The sequence below is a fragment of the Stenella coeruleoalba genome, assembly GCF_951394435.1.
Source record: "Stenella coeruleoalba genome assembly, chromosome: 14".
Taxonomy (NCBI): Eukaryota; Metazoa; Chordata; class Mammalia; order Artiodactyla; family Delphinidae; genus Stenella; species Stenella coeruleoalba.
In genome coordinates, this window is record NC_137160.1 from 48,119,516 (window position 1) to 48,133,600 (window position 14,085).

General features: G+C 38.7%; 1 long non-coding RNA gene across 4 annotated transcripts in view; it reads left to right on the plus strand.

Annotated features, from left to right (window-relative positions):
- Nucleotides 1-14,085, plus strand: part of LOC307196813 — a 372,865-nt gene that overhangs the window by 240,769 nt on the left and 118,011 nt on the right. The window contains exon 1 of one of the 4 annotated variants that reach the window (XR_013831233.1): nucleotides 6,164-6,222. The exons of the other annotated variants lie outside the window; for them this stretch is intronic. This is a non-coding gene — a long non-coding RNA (uncharacterized lncRNA). Of the gene's footprint in view, nucleotides 1-6,163; nucleotides 6,223-14,085 lie in introns of those variants that run through there. 4 annotated transcript variants of the gene reach the window in all.

Below are 14,085 nucleotides of genomic sequence, written 5' to 3' on the forward strand. Positions count from 1 at the left end.
CATTTTTGGAGAATTAGTTAAATAGATAATGCAGCCTGTGACCTTAAACTAGTAAACAAATACCACGCAGCCATTAAAAATAATGAGGTGAATACTAACTTAAAAAGATATCCATAATATGTTGTTAAGTGGAAAAACATAGGTCAGTATATTTATGGTACGATTTAACTTATGTAAAGAAATAAGTGGAAATAAATGTTTGAATATGCATAGAAAATATATGGAAGGCCATATACCAACCCAGCAGCTACCTCTGAAGTACGGTGCTAATGAAAAGAGCAAGGAATTTTATAATAGCACAATATATACTATATTAGTTTGTATTTTTAAAAAGAAAATCATGCTTTTATTACTTCCCCCCCAAAAAAAACCCTACCCTTTATAAACAAACAAAAAGTTAACAAAAACAACAAAAACCAAATGTAAGTTACAAGCTTCTAAAGAGCAGGGATACTGTACTATTCATTCAACAATTTAACTCAACATTTTTTGAATGAACAGTACTCCTCAGGAATAACAACAACAACAACAACAGCAACAAAAACTATGGCTCTCACTGTCATGGAGCCCACTGCCCATAGCTACATATTTCTCTAGCAATACTAGTATTATTGAGTACAATAATGAGGGAGTCCACTGAGCATGGTAGTGCTATAAAGAATGAAATAACGAACTCCACTTGAGAAAATCAGAGTTTCACATAGAACATGCTTGCTCTGAGTTGTAAAAGAAGAGTATCAGTTCTAGGACTTGCTTTTACCCTTCTCAGACTCTAATAATTTTGTGTAATACTGTTTCATCTGTACTGGCAGAAGACATGAGACTTCTGGGTCAGAGACAAAGGACTTGATTATTCACTGCAGAGTAAGCAGCATGTACATCAGCATGTTTATCAGTTTCCCTTGTCGCCCAAGTCCACTAGGACAATGCCACAGGCATAGATGGGTTTGTGTTGTAGCCGAGAAACACTGAGCTTGGGGAACCTGCTGTTTCATAACAAGCCATAAGCAAGCCTGCTTGCTGTCCCAGAGGGAGACACTACCTTATCCCTAAAGATTGTTCACTGCAAACACAAACCTGGCACAGGTAAAGAATGGTCAGGGCCTTGCATTCTTGGCATACCCAGCAAGATATGTAGGCGCTCAAGAACCCATGGAGGAGGATCTCCCAACGAAGACTAGGCAGGAGGAAGCTCTCTCAAAGGCATGGGGCATGTGAGAGGGACCGTTCAGGAGGAAGAGCACAAGTGGGGAGGAAAGCAGCATGGCAAGAGATGAATGTGACTGGGTAAGCAAGGACCAATTCTGACATTCTCAGAAGACTCAACTTTGCCCTATTGAAGTTGGGAAGCCATCAAAGGGTTTTTGTCTTATTAGGTTGAACTATGCCAGATTGCTGCTTTTTGTAGGTCAGAAACAGTTGAATAATGGCAATTTCATATTGCTCAACCTAATAGATTTCTCTAATGCAGTGTGGAAAATGGATGGGGAGGTGAGGAGAAGGCAAGACCATTCATCTCTTTATCTCCGTGTTTAACATAGTGATGCCTGATGAATATTTTAGTGACTCAATGATGTTTACTGAATGAATGAATGAACAAATAGTGAATGAATGAATTGATTAAAATAGAGGATTGTTTTATAAAAATGGAGGATTGTTTTATAAAAATCAGGATATTGTTGTGTGGTTTCAATTCTCTTGAGGATCTGGGAGATAACAGGAAACACATATATATTGGTCTCTGCCCCTGGTTCGTGGCACAGCTCCTGAAACCCTTGTAATTTTTTGTTTTTTTTGTTTTGTTTTGTTTTGTTTGGCTGCGTTTGGTCTTTGTTTTTGCGCACAGGCTTTCTCTAGTTGCAGTGAGCTGGGGCTACTCTTCGTTGCAGTGCGTGGGCTTCTTATTGCAGTGGCTTCTCTTGTTGCGGAGCACAGGCTCTAGCTGCGTGGGCTTCAGTAGTTGCAGCACTGGGGCTCAGTAGTTGTGGCAGTTGTGGCTTGCGGGCTCTAGAGTGCAGACTCAGTTGTTGTGGCGCATGGGCTTAGTTGCTCCACGGCATGTGGGATCTTCCCGGACCAGGGCTTGAACGCGTGTCCCCTGCATTGGCAGGTGAATTCTTAACCACTGTGCCACCAGGGAAGCCCCAACGCTTGTAACTTCTTAAGGGATAAAAGCATTAGGAGCATCTTTTGTTCTAATATTTAGTCTTTGACCCCAGTTCCTTATCCCTAAATCCCTTAGAATTTACTGGGTGATAGGAGTGTCTTTTGTTCTAATGAGGTAACTCTTGGTGGGCTCCCGAATGGTTTCAGGATGGGGGCTGGTCACCAGAAAGACCAAGTCATGATTAGAAGCTTGGAACTTTCAGCCCCATCCCCTGTCCTTTGGAAGGGGAGAGGGGCTGGTCACAGTTAATAATCCCATCATGCCTACGGGATGAAGCCTCCATAAAAATCCAAAAATACGGGATTTAAAGAGCTTCTGGGTTGGTGAATACATCCATATACCAGGTGGGTGGCACATCCCAGCTCCACTGGGACAGAAGCTCCTGTGCTTGGGACCCTTCCAGACTTTGCCCCATGTATCTCTTCACCTGGCTGTTCATCTATATTATTTATCATATCCTTTATTATATAATGAATTGGTAAATGTATGTAAATGTTTCCCTGAGTTCTGTGGGCTGTTCTAGTGCATGATTACATCCAAGGGGGCATGGTCACAGGAAATGACGATTTGTAACCAAGTCGGAAAGAAATTGTGGGTAACCAGGGTACCTACTACTTGTGATTGGGTCTGAAGCTGGGGGAGGCTCATGGGACTGAGCCCTACATTAACTCCTGTTAATGTTGGAATTGAATTGATTTGTAAGACATCCAGCTGGTGTCAAGAGAATTGCATGATGTGTGGAAAACCCACACATCTGGTGTCAGAAGTGTTGTGAGTGTGGTCTTAATGTGTGGGTAAAGAAGAAACATGGTAGGATTTTTCCAACTCAGTCTTTTAAGCCATGAAAATGAAACCTGGAAGTACACAGTTTATATTATTTCAAACCCACTGCCTCACTCCAAGTAATAACATGCCACACTTTCAAAAACTGAGATTCTAGAGAGTCTGTCTAGCTAAGTTTGTAAACTCTAGAACAAAACTGTCTTAAGTTTAAATCTCAGCTACTTCTAGTGATATCACCTTTCAGTGCCACAATTTCTTCATCTGTAAAATGGAGGTGAAAACTTAACCCTCCTCTTGGGGTTATGAGCATAACACAAAATAGACTATGAAATGCAGTTAGAACAATGCTTGGGATTATTATTGTACAGTTATTATCAATGAAGACTGGTTGAGACTGGTTCTCTTTGAGAAACAAAGTTTGCCCAAAAGACCTAGTATTTGCCCGTGGAAAGGTTGCCCATGGAAATGAGGTCACAACCTGGAATCACTCAGAGGGTGACAGTAGGACAGAGAATTAAGGTTAGATTTTGTGTATGTGTCTGTAGGTATTGAGGTAGCTCAGTTCTCTGAGAAGAGCCAGATGTGTCTCCGTCAGATTAAACTGATGGAACCAGGAAGTATGATCGAATAGGGAGGAAAGCAGAAGTTGGAACTTAGGCACAGAGTTGCCAAGCTCTGTGTGCTCACAGATTTCATCTGTTCCTGAGGCTTCTGTTGGGTCTGGCTGGGTGGTCAGTAAACGTGGCCCAGCATGGCCTTCTCTGAGCTCTCCGGGGTGAGGACTCCAAATTGAAGAGCACACATCTTTCACATCCCAGGGCCATTATATAATTATGTTACTTCTTACGTGCAGAACAAAATGACATTGATCTTTTAAGGTCAAACCTGCTCAACCAAAGTGAAATAGAAGTTTAGGTACATGCTGGGCCACCCATTCAGAGAATTCAGGCTGCAGTGGTTTTTACTGCCTGAATTATGTATTGGAGCTGCTTAGTCGGCCCTAAATTCATGAGATGTTACCTAATCTTTCACTTGTCTTTGTCTGTGGGGTATTTGCTTGCTGATTGATTATATATTTCATTTTAGGGTTTATTTGTTAAGATGATTACTTAATATTTGCATTTGCTAGGCAGCTTTAGCACTTCAGACCATTCCCTGTCAACCCAATGTGTTATTTAATTTACACTTTTCCAGGAAGAATATTTGGTTATGCTTTGCTGGTCACACACCTAACCCCTTCAGTTATTCCTCAGTTATTCCTCCTGGTGATGGTTATGGTTATTTCCCAATTCACTTCTCAACCTTGTCTGAAGGTTCAGTTTAAAATATTTCTTTATATGTATGTAACAGTGTATAAATATATACATTCTTAACTCATATTTTGGGGAGGAAGGTTAAGGGATAAAACCCAACCCCACCAAAGTCAATGCACCAACACGTTTGATGACCATGATGTTGCTTTTCCTGCAGTTAATGCCTCACTAGGAAGGGCAGCAAATTGTTACTCCTTCACTGTTGATTCCTTTGCAATGAGATGAAAATGGAGGGCTTAGAGCTGAGTAAAAACAAAGCACATAACCTAAGGCAAGTCACGAAGAGGCAATTTCAGAGCTGTAGAAATTGTAGCTGAGGCCAAAAGAGATGATCTCTAAGGCTTAGGACTGTTATTGGTCTCTTGCCATGTTAATAGCCTGCTTAAAAGCCAAGACCAAGAAAGGGGGTAATGTCACTTTAACCAAACCAGTAAGGAAGGCTCCCAGGCTTAGCACTGGCCAAATGTAAAGCAGAAAGCCTAGCAAAAAATAATTGAAGCCCCTGCGAAATATTTCAATTTTTTTTTATTGATTGAAGGCAATTATCCCTTAATTGCATATTTAAATGAGGTATTAGGAGGTTTAACTAAGCAATGCCTCTTAATTGCTGTTGCACACTAGGTGTCACAGATTGTGTTTATTTCATATGTTAATTAAAGAGAAAGGGGTATTTTATTTTATTGACTACAAGGTTCTCTAAGGCTGTGTTGTTTAGGACAAAGTATGTCTCAGGTGTTTATCGCACGCTGGGTATTAATATCATCATTAGCGAGATGTTAAAGTTTTTTAATGAAGAGGTGCGTCTCCATTTTATGTGTTTTCAGCCAGAGAGGCATCCCTTAAGTGGGGGAGGGAGAAAAGCCCCAAATCCCACGGAAACAATGATCTTTATGAAAGAAATATTGAGCCCCTTCCTCGACAACAGTAAAGCAAAGTGCAGGTCCCCATATAAACAGGAAAAACACCACCAAATTATTGAAGAATTAGGATCCTTACATGAAATCCTAATGGCTGTAGGTGCTGTTTGTGTTACAAGCAGTGGTTCATGTATTTTGCAAGTTGCTGCATGATTCTGTGATAGTGCATGTTGACAATAGAATAAGGTAGAGATCTTTTATTTAAAAACTTACATTTCGGGCTTCCCTGGTGGCGCAGTGGTTGAGAGTTCGCCTGCCGATGTAGGGGACACAGGTTCGTGCCCCGGTCCGGGAAGATCCCACATGCCGCGGAGCGGCTGGGCCCGTGCGCCATGGCCGCTGAGCCTGCGCGTCCGGAGCCTGTGCTCCACAACAGGAGAGGCCACAACAGTGAGAGGCCCGTGTACTGCAAAACAAACAAACAAAAAAAACTTACATTTCCCCCTTTAAACAATATTTCAAATTCCTAGTGAGAAAGGTGTTTGTAGACCTGAGCATTTGGTTGAGGTTTGATATCCTATGGTATGGAGTGGGGCAGTAAGCAAGGGTTAAGCATCATTTTCTAGTTTGCTTCCTTTCTTCACAGTGTAATACAATGATCACAGTTTTTTAAAAAATTGCTATTTAAAGCTCTCTTAGACTGACGCAGATGCCTCCTCAGAAGATAAAGAAAATACAGAATGCATCAAAAAAGTGGGTGGATGGGAAGGCCTTACTGTAGAAACTCCTTGAAACTTCAAAATCTATTAAGAGTAAAAGTTCATAGCAAATAATAACAAAAGTATCATTTAATTGATTTTCTCCATCTCAGAACAAGAGATCCAAGAAAATAATATGTAATATTGCTATTGCCCATTCATTTATTTATTCACTTATTCATTCACTTGACAAGTATTTATTGACTCTCTAGGGTGTGGTCTGGAGTGGAAGTATGATGATGGGCAAGAAACACAATATCCCAGTCGGTGGAGCTTGCAGTTTGTCAGAGGACAGAGACATAAGACAATCACCCATATAATGCTATTGTTTCAAACAGTAAAGGGTCAGTGTGGGGTACCATAAAGCATCTTTTGGGAAGGTTGGCCTCCTCTGGAGGGGTGGATGGGTAAGAAGCAGTGATATTCCTACATTTAGACTGTGACTTAAAGACCTGGTGGTTGTGGATGGATTATTAGGACATCCTAACACCATGCAAACATTTCTGAACAAAGTTATTGTCTCCAAAAAAACCTCAATGACAACTGTATTATTTATTAAGCTTTATATAGGTTTTAATGATTTTCCTCAATCTGTAGAAATAGTATTGTATATTCTGTTGAAATGCTTTGATATGTATCTGAGTCTGGAACTGATAAAAACTTAACCAGTGGCTATTTTGTAGGCTATAGATGATGTGCATATCTTTCTGTCATAGTCTGTGAACAAGCAAGGTTCAAACAGTTGAAAAGCTTCAAGCAGTTGAAGAGGGGAAAATTCTGCAAGAGAAAACTCCTGTCTTGCCTTTAAGAAAAATTTTTGGAAGGGTAAAATGCTTTGTGTTATGAAGAATAGTTCTAATTTACTGGCTCATGAGCTTATGAGTGGAATTTGCTTCAGTCCTTATCTTTATGTTACAGCAATGGCACCCACATATGATAAGTCTTCACTGGCAGAAATTTGAAAAAGTAATTCCAATGCAGTGAATATAAAAAAGTGCTATCAAGGAAAAATATATTTTCTTCCCTGGAATAGAAACCATTATTTAAACTGTTAGATGCCTCAGGGTTCTATTCATACAAAATCCATCCCTGCAGTCAAAACATATTCTTTTCCAAAGATTTCATATGTGTGTGTGTGTGTGTGTGTGTCTGTGTGTGTGTGTGTGTGTGTTTGCTATATTTCTGTAACCAAGACCAAATACTCATAAAAGGAAATAATCAAATAATCATTTTACTTCAGTACAGGTCTTGGGAGGGCCACAGATTCTCAAATAAAAATAGCTACAATGATTTTGGTATTTTGAAGTGGATAATTTTGCACTCAAAGACTGATTTTGGGCTGAGCATCTGTAAGTGTCTCTGTGCAGATTTTTACCCCCAACAGAATGCCTACCTATCCACAAAGAATAAACTAAAGCTCAAAAGAGAACCACATAGTGTAATCTGTCATACCTCTTTTGCTTTGTAAAGAATGGGCATGAAGGGGTTTGGGAAAAAAAAAAAAAAGGCTAAACTGACAGGGAAAATAATTCAGATAGCTCTTCCCAACTCAAGGGAATTACCTATCTGTTAGATGGTGAGAAACAGATCAATATCAAAGTTTTCTAAATTTCATCTTTGGTCATGGATGTAGGGTTTAAGCTTATAGGTTGAACCTGAAGAACTTATTTTAAGCTTATATAATTTGGGGGGGGGTTTGTATAAAAACAGTGCATAAATAGCTTACTTTTGTAAAATTTACAAAAATATATACGATTTTGTTAGCACAGTGCTGGGGAGCCTCCTCTGACCTTGGAAGAAGCTGCAGGTGGGGGCCCCTGAAGCTAAGCATCATTGCTTTCTTGGTAAATCCACTTCTGTTCTGCTTATCTCTGTACACATATTCCTCTTGTTACACAAAAGTCCTCTAATGTGCTTGGTGTAGAATGGCTTACATTTTCAGCGTCTGAAATTAGGAAAATTTTCCTAGGGAAATAAAATGAACATGCTAAAGTGTGTATCACAGGAGATTAGAATGTTATAATATAGAACTGGATCCTTTAGTGTTTACTAAGATTTTACGTTATAACTTGGAATGACAATAACATTAATGATGTAATCGTGACCAATTCAAATGCAAATGATGAATGAATTCTACATTTTAAGATGTTCTTAGATAACCAGTTAAGGAAAAAAGACATTTTGAATATGTTGTACTTTGTACACTCCATTCTAAGAACATCTTGGTTATTGCCAACCAGTACCGTCTCTGGGCAATTTTGGAATCTAAGTAACCCCAAGCTAAGCTTAGGTACAATTGACTGCACAACCCATGATATCAAGGGTCTTCCTCTTCTTTTTTTTTTTAACCTTTTATTTTCTATTGGGAGTATAGTTGATTAACAATGTTGTGTTAGTTTCAGGTGTATAGCAAAGTGATTCAATTATACATATACATGTATCTATTATTTTTAAAATTCTTTTCCCATTTAGGTTGTTACATACTATTGAGCAGAGTTCCCTGTGCTATACAGTCGGTTCTTGTTGATTATCCATTTTAAATATAGCAGTCAAGGGTCTTCTTAAATAGAGAGGGCTGGAAACTTTCTTGACTTGGCAGGGCAATGGGAAGAGGGTAGTATATTCAAGGGACAGAGTCAAACATTAACCCACACACGAGCAGTTTGGAAAAGAGATTCTAGTGTGTGTTGTCTATGATGATGGTAAGCCTACAAGAATTCCCAATTATCTACCGATATGGTCACAGAGAAGGTGTACAGGTAACCAACTTGCTTTATAGCCTCAGAATTTCCATTCTCAAGGGCAAGGACATGTTCTAAACTAAGAGGTCAGTTTTCCATCTAAATTTTTCATGGCCTAATGAATGAATGAAAACATGCATTCATTCATCCACTGGGAATGCCTTGATGAGCAAAACTGATAAGGTTTTGCTCATTATGGCAAAACCTTTATGTGTCAAATACAAACTCTAATGACTATTGAGTAATAAGCTATGATAAATGGCATGAAAGAAAAGTGCTGAGTGCTATAAGAGTATTTAACAGGGAAACCTAATTGAATCTGGGGTGAGGGGTTAAGATTTTTGTGTTTGTGGTAGGCCCCTTCAGAAAGTTCCATTTTTTTGTTTTTTAATTCATTAATTATTTTATTTTTTGGCTGCCTTGGATCTTCGTTGCTGCATGTGGGCTCGCTTTGCAGCAAGTAGGGGCTGCTCTTCGTTGCGGTGCGTGGGCTTCTCGTTGTGCTGGCTTCCCTTGTTGTGGAGCACAGGCTCTCGGCACGCGGGCTTCAGTAGCTGTGGCGTGTGGCCTCAGTAGTTGTGGCTTGCGGGCTCTAGAGTGTAGGCTCAGTAGCTGTGGTGCACTGGCTTAGTTGCTCCGCGACATGTGGGATCTTCCCGGACCAGGGCTCGAACCCGTGTCCCCTGCATTGGCAGGCGGATTCTTAACCACTGCACCATCAGGGAAGCCCAAAATTTCCATTTTTAAGTGTCTTCTCCCATGAGTCATCATAAAAGGAACAGATTTGAGATCTCTACGGTCCTGCTCAATTTATGCCCGGAGAGCATGAGCACACTTAGAGACTTGAGCTAGAAATGTCCTGGGAATTGAGGCTTTTATAGAGATTTTGAGCATTTTGAGGTTTAGCTACATCAGAACTACCCTAGGCTAGCTGTCTGGGAGCTTTGCAAGAGGAAGGCGATCGGCAGTTAGAGGAATTGACCCCAAGGGACCAGACATTGTTCTGGAAGTCGGGTATTTCCAATCTGAAAGCAGGTGTGTGTGGAAAATGCCAGTTAGAGCAATACATCCTCTCTATGTTTTCACTCCTCAGACAAGTTTCAGCTAGCAATTGGGGCCATGATCTGGACAGCGTGAATGAGTTTTATTTTTATTTTTATTTTTATTTTTATTTTTATTTTTTTACCCCTGTGGGCATTAGCTCTTGAAAGCAAGCTCTGAGAATTAGAAGTAGAAAAACCCTGACCACTGAAAGTGAATTGCTTTGGGGCCTTGAGCCATTCACACTCATTTAAAAGGGCTTCTTTCCATTTTGAAGCTCTGCCATCCTCAGTGTACTGACTTTTGTCCCCAGAGGGGCACCACGACCTCACACAACAGCAGCCAATAGAACGTTGGTGAAAGACATATCATTATAATACGTGTTCCTTGAGAGCAAGACTTTGAAGGTTGGCTTCCTTGCTGTGTGTCCTCTGTGCCTGGAACAGTGCCTGGCACCTGGTGGGTGCTTAATATTTATTTGTAGAATGAATAAGTTACTCTTTGGTTTGGTGCTATTTCATTCTAGAACAAAACTTACGGAATTCAAAGGTCTGTAGCTCTTCTTGGCCAAGAGCAGTATCGTGACTCTAATGATATAGTCCATGTCCAGCTCTGGGGAGAAAAAAAACTCTTCTCAGCAATGTAATAAGGACAGTATCACTTACTATATACACTACTTCCTGAGGCTTTTCAAAATGGTTATTTATTTAAGAAAGTATTATGTAAGCAAAGGAAAGATTGATATTTATCAAGGATTAACAATAATGATATGTATAACTTCAATTAAAAATGAGTGAGTAACAAAACAGGAAAAAAATACAGTGTTCTAAAATATAGTCCATTGTAGGAGTAGTTTTAGTGAATGAGCTGGAAATGTTAATCAAATGTCTCCCTTAATTAATCGAATTAGCTTGGTTAAGAATATAGACCCCATTTTAAAAGGCCAAATGATCCATAGATTTCTTAAAATGTTGCAGAAACTAGAGTTCAGGGGTGCGATGGGTTAGTTTTATTGCATTTAAAATTTACAGTTTTCAAGGTCACAGCTACATTTCTTTTTCTTTCTTTTCTATTTTTAAACTTAAAACAAATGAACTTTATCTTACAATTCTGGAGGTCAGAAGTCTGAAAAGGGTCTTAAGAGGGTGAAGGAAATTGTCAGGACTGTATGCCTTCTGAGGCTACAGGGGAGATGCCATTCCTTACCTTTTTCCAGCTTTCAGAGTCTGCCCACATTCCTAGGCTCATGGCCCCCTTCCAGCAATTGTGTCACTTCTACTTCTACTTTGGTCATCTTCTTCTCTGACTCTTTGTCTTCCTCTTCTAAGGACCATTGCGCCCATTGGGATAATCCAGGATAATGTTCCCATCTCAAGATCCTTAATCACATCTATAATCTCCTTTTTGCCATGTAAGGTAACAAGTTTACAGTTTCAGAGATTAAGATGTAAACATATTTGTGGGATCATTATTCTAGCTAACACATCAAGCAAAACGTTAAAAATAAACTAATATAGCAATATTAATGTCATAAGAAAGAGTTTAGTGCAGACACAATTGGGATGAATAGAGATATGGCATAGTAATAAATGAAATATTCCACCAATTAGATAAAACAATCAAAAACTCATATACACTTAACAGCATATCCTTAAAAGCAGAAAAGAAAAACTGACAGAATTATAAGCATAAATGGACAAATCTGTGGAAGATTTTAACACACTTCTATCAGAATCTGATAGGTAAAGCACATAAAAAAATTGTAAGGGTGGGGTTGCTTTGGACAACATAGTTACATATATTATTTTTAAAAAGTTTTTCAAAATTATTTTTCACTATATTTTCTTAAGTTGACAAAAATAAAAAGGTATCTCCCCCACAATTTTACTGAGATATAATTGACATATGACATTTTGTATCTTTAACTTTGTAGTAACAATGTGTTGATTTGATACCTTTATATATTATAATACAATTACCATCACAGTGTTAGCTAACACCTCCATCACATCCTATGATTACCATTTCTTTTTTGTGGTAAGAACATTTAACATTTCCTCTGTTAGCAACTTTCAGGTATATAGTACAGTATAGTTATCTATAATCACAAGGCTGTGCATTAGATCCCCAGACTTATTCATCTTCTAACTAGAAGTTTACACTCTTTGACCAACATCTCACCATTCCCTAGCCCCTGGTAACTACCATTCTACTTTCTGTTTCCATGAGTTTGACTTTTTTAGATTCCACATATAAGTAATATCATACAGTATTTATCTTTCTCTGTCTGACTTATCTCACTTAGCATAATGTCCTCAAGTTCCTTCCATGTTGCTGAAAATGACAAAATGTCCTTCTTGTTCATGGCTGAATATCATTCATATCTAAATCTATCTATCTATCTATCTATCTCTCTCTCATCTTTTTTATCCATTCATCCATAGATACTTAGGTTGTTTCCATATCTTGGCTATTGTGAATTATGCTGCAATAAATATGGGAGTGCAGATATCTCTTCAATATCCTGTTTTCATTTTCTTTGGATATACACCAAGAAGTGGAATTGCTGGATCATATGGTAGTTCTACTTTTAATTTTTGAGAAACCTCCATACTGTTTTCCATAGTGGCTATGTCAATTTGCCTTCCCACTAACAATGCACAAAGTTTCCCTTTTCTTTACATCCTTGCCAACACTTGTTATCTCTTGTCTTTTTGATAATAGCTACTCTAACCACATCTCATTGTGGTTTTGATTTGTATTTCCTTGATAATTAGCCATGTTGAACATCTTTTCATGTACCTTTTGGCTATTTGTATATATTCTTTGGAAAAATGGATGAATTAAAAAATAAGACCTAACTATACAGTGTCTATAAGAGACTCACTTACACTTTAAGGACACCCATATGCTCAGAGTGAAGGGATAGAGAAAGATATTTTATGCAAGTGGAAACCAAAAGGGAGCAGAGGTAGCTATGCTTATGTAAGTCAAAATAGACTTTAAGTCAAGAATAGTAACAAGACACAAATAAGGTCATTATATAATAATAAAGGGGTCAACTCATCAAGAAGACATAACAATCACAAATATATATGCACTCAACATCAGAGCACCTAAATATGTTAAGCAAATACTAACATAACCAAAGCGAGAAATAAACAACAATACAATAACAGTAGGAGACTTCAGTACCCTACTTTCAGCAATGGATTGATCATCCAGAAAGAAAATCAAGAACAAGGAAACAGTGGACTTGAACCATACTTTAGACCTAGTGGAAATAGCAGACATATGTAGGACATTTTATCCAACAACAGTAGAATATACATTCTTCTCAAGCATGCATGGAATATTCTCCTGGATAGATCAAATGATAGGCCACAAAACAAGTCTTAGCAAATTGAAGAAGATTGAAATAATAATCACATATCTTTTCCAACCACAATGGTATAAAACTACAAATCAACAACAAGAAGAAAACTGGAAAATCTACAAATATGTAGAAATTAAACAACACGCTTCTGGACAACCAGTGGGTCAAAGAAGAAATCAAAAGGGAAGTAAAAAGGTATCTTGATACAGTTACATTTCTAAATGGAATGGTTGCTTAGCTTTTACATTGTGATTTTTATGCATTTTATCAGAGAACTGGAATGCTCATCTGTGTGCAGATAAAATTAGCTATCTTTCATGTTTTGTTCACTGAAAATAAAGATTAATATTTAATTTGTATTAATAAATTATTTTATTAATGTTAATCAAATAACTATTTAGCTTTTAAGAGATGTTGAATAATTAGGAAAATGGAAATGTAAATCAAACCCAAAATGAGATACCACTTCACATATAACAGGATGACTAAAATTTAAAAAGACAGATAATAAAAAGTACTGGAGAGGATGTGAAAAAATTGAAGCCTTTGGATAGTCCAGCTAGTGGGAATGTAAAATGGTGCAGCCACTTTGGAAAACAGTTTGGAACTTCTTTTAAATACAGTTACCATATAACCCAGTAATGCTACTCCCAGCCTCATGAGAAAGGCAAACATGCATACACACAAAAACTTGTATAAGTATTCATAGCAGCACTATTCAAAATAGCTAAAAAAGGGAAAGAACCTAAATGTCCATCAACTGATGAATGGATAACCAAAATTTGGTATATCCATACAATGGAGTATTAGCTGGCCAAAAAAAGTGTGAAGTATTGCTTCGCGGGCGGAGACTGTGGGTGGCTGAGGGGGAAAGCTTCGGAGCCGCGGAGGAGAGCGCAGCCACAGGGGTGCGGAGGGCAAAGCGGAGAGATTCCCGCACAGAGGATGGGTGCCGACCGGCACTCATCAGCCCGAGAGGCTTGTCTGCTCACCAGCTGGGGCAGGTGGGGCTGGGAGCTGAGGCTCGGGCTTCGGTTGGAACGCAGGGA